The sequence below is a fragment of the Pteropus alecto genome, unplaced genomic scaffold, assembly GCF_000325575.1.
Source record: "Pteropus alecto unplaced genomic scaffold, ASM32557v1 scaffold7, whole genome shotgun sequence".
Classification (NCBI taxonomy): domain Eukaryota; kingdom Metazoa; phylum Chordata; class Mammalia; order Chiroptera; family Pteropodidae; genus Pteropus; species Pteropus alecto.
Window position 1 is genome coordinate 62,299,410 of NW_006494614.1, and position 7,316 is coordinate 62,306,725.

The following is a 7,316-nucleotide window of genomic DNA, read 5'->3' on the forward strand; positions in this document are numbered from 1 at the left end:
TCTCCTCCCCGCCGCTCCCCTCAGCCCTGTCAACTCCTCCGGACGCCCCCTTGGCCTCAGCGTCTCCGGGCCCCGCCGCCCCCCTCAGCCCTGTCAGCCTCCCGGTTTCTGCTGCCCCCCCTTTTTCCCCGCGCCTCCTTTTGCGGGCGCACGCCGCTGTCCCCCCCAGCAGTCCCGATACTGGGGAGCCGGGTCACAGGCCAAGTGCAGGCTCGTTTTCTTCCCAGAAGCGACTGTTGATTTCATTAATTTTCTTATGCACTTGTGCCCCCTCACCCCCCGCCACATATTGCCGTGCGGTGCGGTCCGGGTGACAGGCCCGGTCCCTGACAACTGCCTTTAAAGTTGGGGAGCATGAGAGGTGCTCCTAGATGTCCTGAGGGTCGCCCTGCAGAGAGACGGCTCGCGGCTGCAGGAGGGTCTGCCCGGGTCTCTCAGTTTTCTGAGAAATGGGAAAAACTGAAAACGCACCCAGAGATCCTGCGGTGTGGTAGTTCCTGTCAGTTCTGACTTCCGACTCGGTTGGCATCCTGGGTTACTAATGTGAAATAGAGCCCCGAGAGTCAGGAACACAAACAGCAGTCTCTTAATTTGCTTATGGTTTCACAAAGAGAGGTAGGGTCATAAGGTGCTGGTTAGGAATAGGCAGCTTTCGATCTCGGAGAGGATCGGATCCAGCTCCTCCCGACCTTGAATAAGGATTTCGGGTTTTTCTCCCCTGTACCTTTTAGCTATTTCTGTGGTTTAATCCTGAAATGTGCCTTAGTTTTTTGTTTTGAAGCCTCCCTACCCTACTTTTTGGCTGCAAAAAGTCGATGTACATCGCGCCTTCACTGAGAGTGAATTGGATACATTGCCTTAATAGAGGACTGATCTTTCCCTGATGAGATGGTAGGGATTGTCTTAGTATTGGAGAAATAAATGTTCCCTGAAGAACTGTTAACAAGTGTGACTTCCAGGGTTAGGGAGCTTGCTTGCCCTGATCAGGGAGGGCCCAGGTTAGAGTCTGTGGAAGTGGAACAGGTCATTGGTCTTTATTTGGGGTTACCTGTTCTTCCCGAATGTATCCCAACGAATGTACTCCAAGGCTTGACTGCGTTGATAAAACTAGAACTAAAACTAGTAGATGAGAGGACAGTTCTCTCTAAGAGTTGTAACTGGAAGTTTGGGAAACAAAAATAACTTGGGATAGTTGAGTGGTCCTCAGTAAGTGAGGGAAACGTGATATCAAAGTAGATGATTGGATCATTTAACATTCAGCTTTTACCTGGTACAAATGTCCAGTGGTAAAAGAAAACACCAAAACTTCCTGTAAAATTTTATATATCTGGCTCTGTTTCCCCTTTGTCTTGTAATCAAGAATATGTTCTTGGCATGTTGTAGTCTGCCATCATTGGCTTTAATTAAAAATAAAACAAACAACTGCCATCTCAGTTATGTGCTGTGGCTGGGATTGCTAATCATTTCCAGTGTTTCTCATCACAATGACCCAGTGAATTAGAGACTGTCCTGTTTTATGAATGGGGTGACCAAGGCCCACAGAGGTTAAATGACTTGTCTAAGACACAGCTAGGGTTTGAATGTTCTTAAAGAATTGTACATACATATATTTTTTAAAGTAATGTACACAATGAAATGTCAATGAAAAACAAAGAGAAGCAGCAGTCCCCTGTCTCACCTTTCAGCTCCCTTCCTCAAAGACATTGTTTTGTTCAAGAAGTTCTCCATAGCTCTAAATAATTTATTTTACACATTTTTGGCTTTCTGTTATGATAGCATGATTTAGCTTATCATATCTCACCTCTTCTATCCCCTGAATTCACTATGTTCCGTTAACTTATTGTTTATAACTATGCAAATATTGTTTGCTTCACAGCCAAGTAATGTATTTCCCTTATACAGTTGTTTGTTTTTTCTGTTGTTTGTAATGGCCTTTCTTTTTCTTTACATTTCTGTTCCCGTTGACTGCTTAAATTGTCAATGATAGTGTCATACCTCTCCTGCCTTCCCAGCCCTCTGTCCTCTTTTTAAAATCTGAATTGATTACTCTATGCCAGAATAGGTATCATCTTGATATTTTCCTTTATTATACATCTGGGTTTGCTCAGATTCCATGTTTTAATCTTGGCTTTCTTCATTTCAATGAGAACCTTCTGCCAAGTAGCTTTATTCCTTTTGGGTGACTTTTTAGGGTCCTCTTTGGTTTTAGGACATTTCCAGAGTTTTAAAGGATGTGAAGCCCCTTTCCAAACACTTTGTTTTGGGGGGGCCTGTCCTTTAGGTCTGGGAAAGTCTCTTAAATCATTTATTTGAGAATTCTTCCACTCTGCTTTTACTCTTTTCCAAGTTCTTGTCAGATGATGGACATCTTGACCCCCTGAATCTCTTGTCTTTATCTTCCTCCTGTGTCATTTTTATTTCTGGGAGAGGGCTTCAATTTATCTTTTATTTAAAATTTTTAATATCCATAATTGAAATGTTGACTTAAAAGAGTGTATTTGTTCTCTTCCTTTTTCACAGTAGCTTGTTGTTTTTTGAATACATTATTTCTTTGAGGATACTATTAAGGATTTTCAGTTCTTTTTCGTTCTTTGATCTTGTTTCATCTGATGTCACCATCATCTTTTTTAAAATACTGGCTTCATATGGCAAGTACTCAGTTACTGGTAATTGTCTTAGGCAAGAGGAAGCAGGCAGATCTGAATTTTGGGGGCTGGTTTTGAAAATAGGCGGGTTTCCATTTGTTTGGGAACTTGTTACTGTGCTTGGACCTTGAATGCCAGATGGCAGATTTTCTCTGGACCTTTCAGCTTAAGGAAGACCCCTTTGATAGGGGACTGCCCCACTTGGTCTAGTGGACCCCTTGCACAGCTCTTCTGTACTGGGACTATCTTCTGTGTGCAGGTGCAGCCCTCATCCTCTTTTGAGGGTCCTGGGATTGGACCCCAACCTGTTGCAGCTTAGAGCCCTTCTTTGATTGTACTCACTCTTGTGTGCTCCAGGTTGCTGTGCTCCTTTGCCCTCATTACATTCTCTAAGTCTCCCAGAAATTTGCAAAATCTCTTGGCCTGCCGTCTTATTTTCTTTCTTATGGGTTTATTATACGCTGTTAAAAATCATTTTATTGGGAGTGGAGATCACGTGTACTGGCTAGTCCCTCACTGTGAGCAGTTCCAGAGTCCGTTCTCCTCACTCTCCTCTGCTCTCCTTCTCTCCTCCCAGTGGCCTTGGTAATGATTCCCACCATCATTGGGACCTGAGGCCAGATCATTATCCCTGTAGCAGTTACCACGTTGCAGTGCGGGCGGATGATTTGATCCTGGTAGAGGTTCTCCTGGCTCTGCGTCCTTGGAGGGGTGCCAGGCTCAGCTGGGGAAGGCCAACCATAGACTTCTGTAGCAAAGACTGTGATTTCAGGTTCTTCAGTCTGCTTCTTACTGTATCAGTGTCCTGAAAGAGCAGTTCAGAGTGCCAGAGTTTAATGAATGCCTCTAGTTAAGCAGTGATTACTGTGTTTGAAGTGTAATCTTAATACATTTTTGTCGATGTCCTTTGAACATTGTGCACAGTGAAATGGGTCAGCTGTGTTTGCCAAGGACTTGCTGGTGAAACGGTCTACAGGCCAACAGCATTACCATCACTGGGTATTTTAGAGAAATGCAGACTCTCAGGCCCCACCTAGATGACATATGGTATCAGAATATGCAGCTTTGTAAACTTAATTTTGAGGTAGTTTTAGACTTAAAAAAAGTTGAAAAAATATGGAGAGCTTCACTTACTCCCTTTACCCACTTCCCCTAATGCTGACATCTTACATAATCAGGTATCCTTATAAAAACCAGGAAATTAACATTGGCACAGTACTGTTAACTAAATTGCAGACCTTACTGAACTTCATCAGTTTTCCACTTTCCTTTTTCTGTTTCAGGATCTAATCCAGGATCCCACTCTTCATTCAGTTGTCATGTCTCCTTAAATCTCCAGTCTTTGATATTTACATAGTCCCAAGATATTTATAAATTACAAAGGGAAAAACAGTAACTTCACAGTGGAAAAACACCAGCAGATAACACCTTCACATCACCAGTAATAAGACATAATGATATTATGTGCCCCAGTTTGGTACACTGAGCCAGAAATGCATACCCTCAGTCTAATCAGGAGAAAATCCGAATTGAGGGACATTTACCAAAACCCTGACTAGTACTTCTTATAAGTGTCCAGTTTTGTGTGTGTCTGTGTGTGTGTTGCTTAAACAACAGAAATTTTTTTTCTCATAGTTCTTGGAGACTAGAAATCTGAGATTGAGATGTCATCAGGTTTGGTTCCTTTCTCCTTGGTTTGCAGATGGCCGCCTTGCTGTGCTATGTGATCTTTCCTCTGTACACATGTCTGGTGTCTCTTCATGTGGCAAAATTTCCTTTTTTTTTTAAATAAGGATGCCAGTGGGGTTGGATTAGGGCTCACCTTAATGGTTTCATTTTAATTTAACCACCTCTGTAAAGGCCCTGTCTCTAAACACAGTCACATTCTGAGATACTGGGGCTAAGATTTTAGCGTGAATTTCTGGGGGACATAATTCAGTCCATGACAGGTGGCAATATGGAAGATTTACTTTTCCTAAATATTTTCTGCAGTGTTTTTGTAATGTTTTAATATTTTACAGAGCCCAATTATTTTATAATTTGGAAAAGCAATAATGTTAAAACAAAAAAAATTCTTTATGTTTACATTTAAAATAGATTCTAGGCTTAGATAATTACAGAATTTTCATTTATATGAATGTCTTCTGGGCATTCGAAAGTCGTGAGGGATGCCGGACAATTCTTAATTGCGAAGAATCAACTCAAGCATTACAGGATCTACAGTGACCCCTCTCCACAACTATTGCCAGTAGTACTCCTTCTCCATCATTGGCAACCAAAAATGTCCCCTCAGTTTCCCAGAACTTCCCCATTGATCATCACCACTAAAGTATAATTTTATACTGATACTTGCAAATGTTTAAAATGTTTTCTTTCTGTCTCCCTTTTTCTTTTAAAATAATAATGGAGGAAGAAATCATGCTACCTTTAGCTATGCCAGTGGGAAGGTTGGCCATGTTTGAGTCATGGCAGTTTCATATAGCTAAAGTTATCTAAAGACAGTTAAATCTCTTTTGCTACAGTTTATCCAAATTGCAGGCATCATGCTTAAGAGAGTATATAATAATAGCAAATGTATAGTGAGCACTGAATATATGCCTGGCACCTGTCCTAAGTGCTCTATGTATACAAATTCATTTATTCTTTACAGCAACCCTATGAGATAGGCCCTGTTATTTGATAGGTAAAGATACAGACAGGCACAGGAAAGTGAAGTGACTTGCAAGTAATGGAGTTGGGTTTCAAAGCAGATAGTACTGCTTCAGAGCTGCTGTGCTTAGCCTCTGCATGGCACTCACTCTCCCCTATGAGGCTTACTGGGTGCCAGAGTTAAGCACTTTACAGATGTTATGGCGTGTGATCCTCACAGAAAGAGTGAGATTGCTACCATTTTACCAATTTGGAAACTAGGAAGCTCAAATCTGTTTTGAGAAGCAGACAGCTTAAACGTATACACTTTATTAACTTGTACAAAATAATGGCATACTTAACCAAAGTTCTTGCCACAATCAAAATGTGGAGAACCAAAGAAATTATATGAATATATTTTCCAAGTCTATTTAAATGAGTATCTTATTGGATAAAGCTGTATTGTGGAGAAGTAATTTATATATCATGATACTGGTTTTCCTATGGAGTTAATGAAGAACAACTCAATGGGGTTAATAGTTGTCCCAATTTTGTGAACTGATCTTTCTCTTATAAAACAGAAGAAATATTGTGACATTTAATAAAAGGCTTTATTTTTATTTTGTATGTTTGTTTTATTTTGTTAAGAGAAGGCAGTCCCAGAGATTTTTAAGACAGCTAATTTTCATGCTCAGAATATACCCTGAATTCTTGCAGCCCCACCTTGTTGGTGTAATTGTTAGTATCACATGAAGTAAAACCTTACAAAGGCTGTCTGAAAATGCATAGAAAGCAAATAGGAATGGCTTCTAGCATATCCATACCCCTTTCTCTTCCATTAGGGTGTAACACTGATTATGAATACTACTTCAAGAAATAAACTTAAGGTTTTGATAGAACTGGAAAAAAGTTATTAACTTAATAAACTTTTTCTGATTTCATGTTGTATTCTCTCTCACCAGATGGTAGTCTGGGGATCTTTTTCTGATCCACTGCTTTGAATTAAGTGCATTTGCTTTTTTTCCAGATTGATTTTTAGGATAAAGCACACATAGTTCTTTTTCTTAAAAATGAATACTTTCCCCAAATATTATTGTAAAACAGCACATCAACATAAAAGAAAATTCTGAAAAAAACTAATCCTACCACATTAATACATTATATATCAGAATATTTTTACAGTTTTTATTTTCAAAATACATTTTTACATAATATGTTTACATATGTACGTAACATTTTCAGTGACTTTTGCTTAAAAATATATCAGGTTTTCCTGTTTCTATAGTTTTCATAATGATAACCTATAATGGATGTATAACATTTCTTTGAGTAGATGTATCATAATTTAGCAATTTTTAAATTTTTGGTCATTTAGGTTGTTTCTAATTTTTCTCTACTGGAGATAGAATGTGGCCTGAATAGGAGTGCCCAGTCTTGAAAGACAGGGGGAGACTTGGAATTTGCATTTTAAAAGTTGCCAGGTGTTACATATTCACTTTGATGCTGAAGAAATACATCCTGTGCTAGATGGTCGCCAAGGAAATAAGAGATAATGAACTACAAACCTTGTTTTCTGGACTGGTAAATAGGTGTGCTGGCACAGGTTTTAGGTGAATTTGCATTAATAGTTTATTGGTAACACGTGTTACAGCTTATTAGCCTTAGTTTTTATTTATGATCATCTGTACTGTATGTATTCTTAAGCTTTAGCTGTACAATTAAGTACATTCCATGACAATGCAAGACTGATTTTAAAATTGTCCATGTAACTTTACTACTTTAGCTATTTAAATCTGAAAACAATAAATATTTTTTCATTTTGAAGAAAAGATTTCTGGGGGAAAATAAACATTAAGAAGTCTACGGCCATGCCACCCTGAACAAGCCCGATTCTGTCTGATCTCGGAAGCTAAGCAAGGTCGGGCCTGGTTAGTACTTGTATGGGAGACCACTCAGGAATACCAGGTGCTGTAGGCGTAAAAAAAAAAAAAAAAAAAAAAAAAAAAAAAAACACAATAAGGGTCCCCATGAGAATTTTCTAAA

At 39.5% G+C, this 7,316-nt stretch overlaps 1 protein-coding gene and 1 pseudogene across 14 annotated transcripts in view; both read left to right on the forward strand.

The window, feature by feature from the left end:
• Nucleotides 1-7,316, forward strand: part of BANP (BTG3 associated nuclear protein) — a 131,872-nt gene that overhangs the window by 385 nt on the left and 124,171 nt on the right. The gene's annotated exons all lie outside the window — the stretch shown is intronic.
• Nucleotides 7,132-7,250, forward strand: LOC112474704 (annotated as a pseudogene).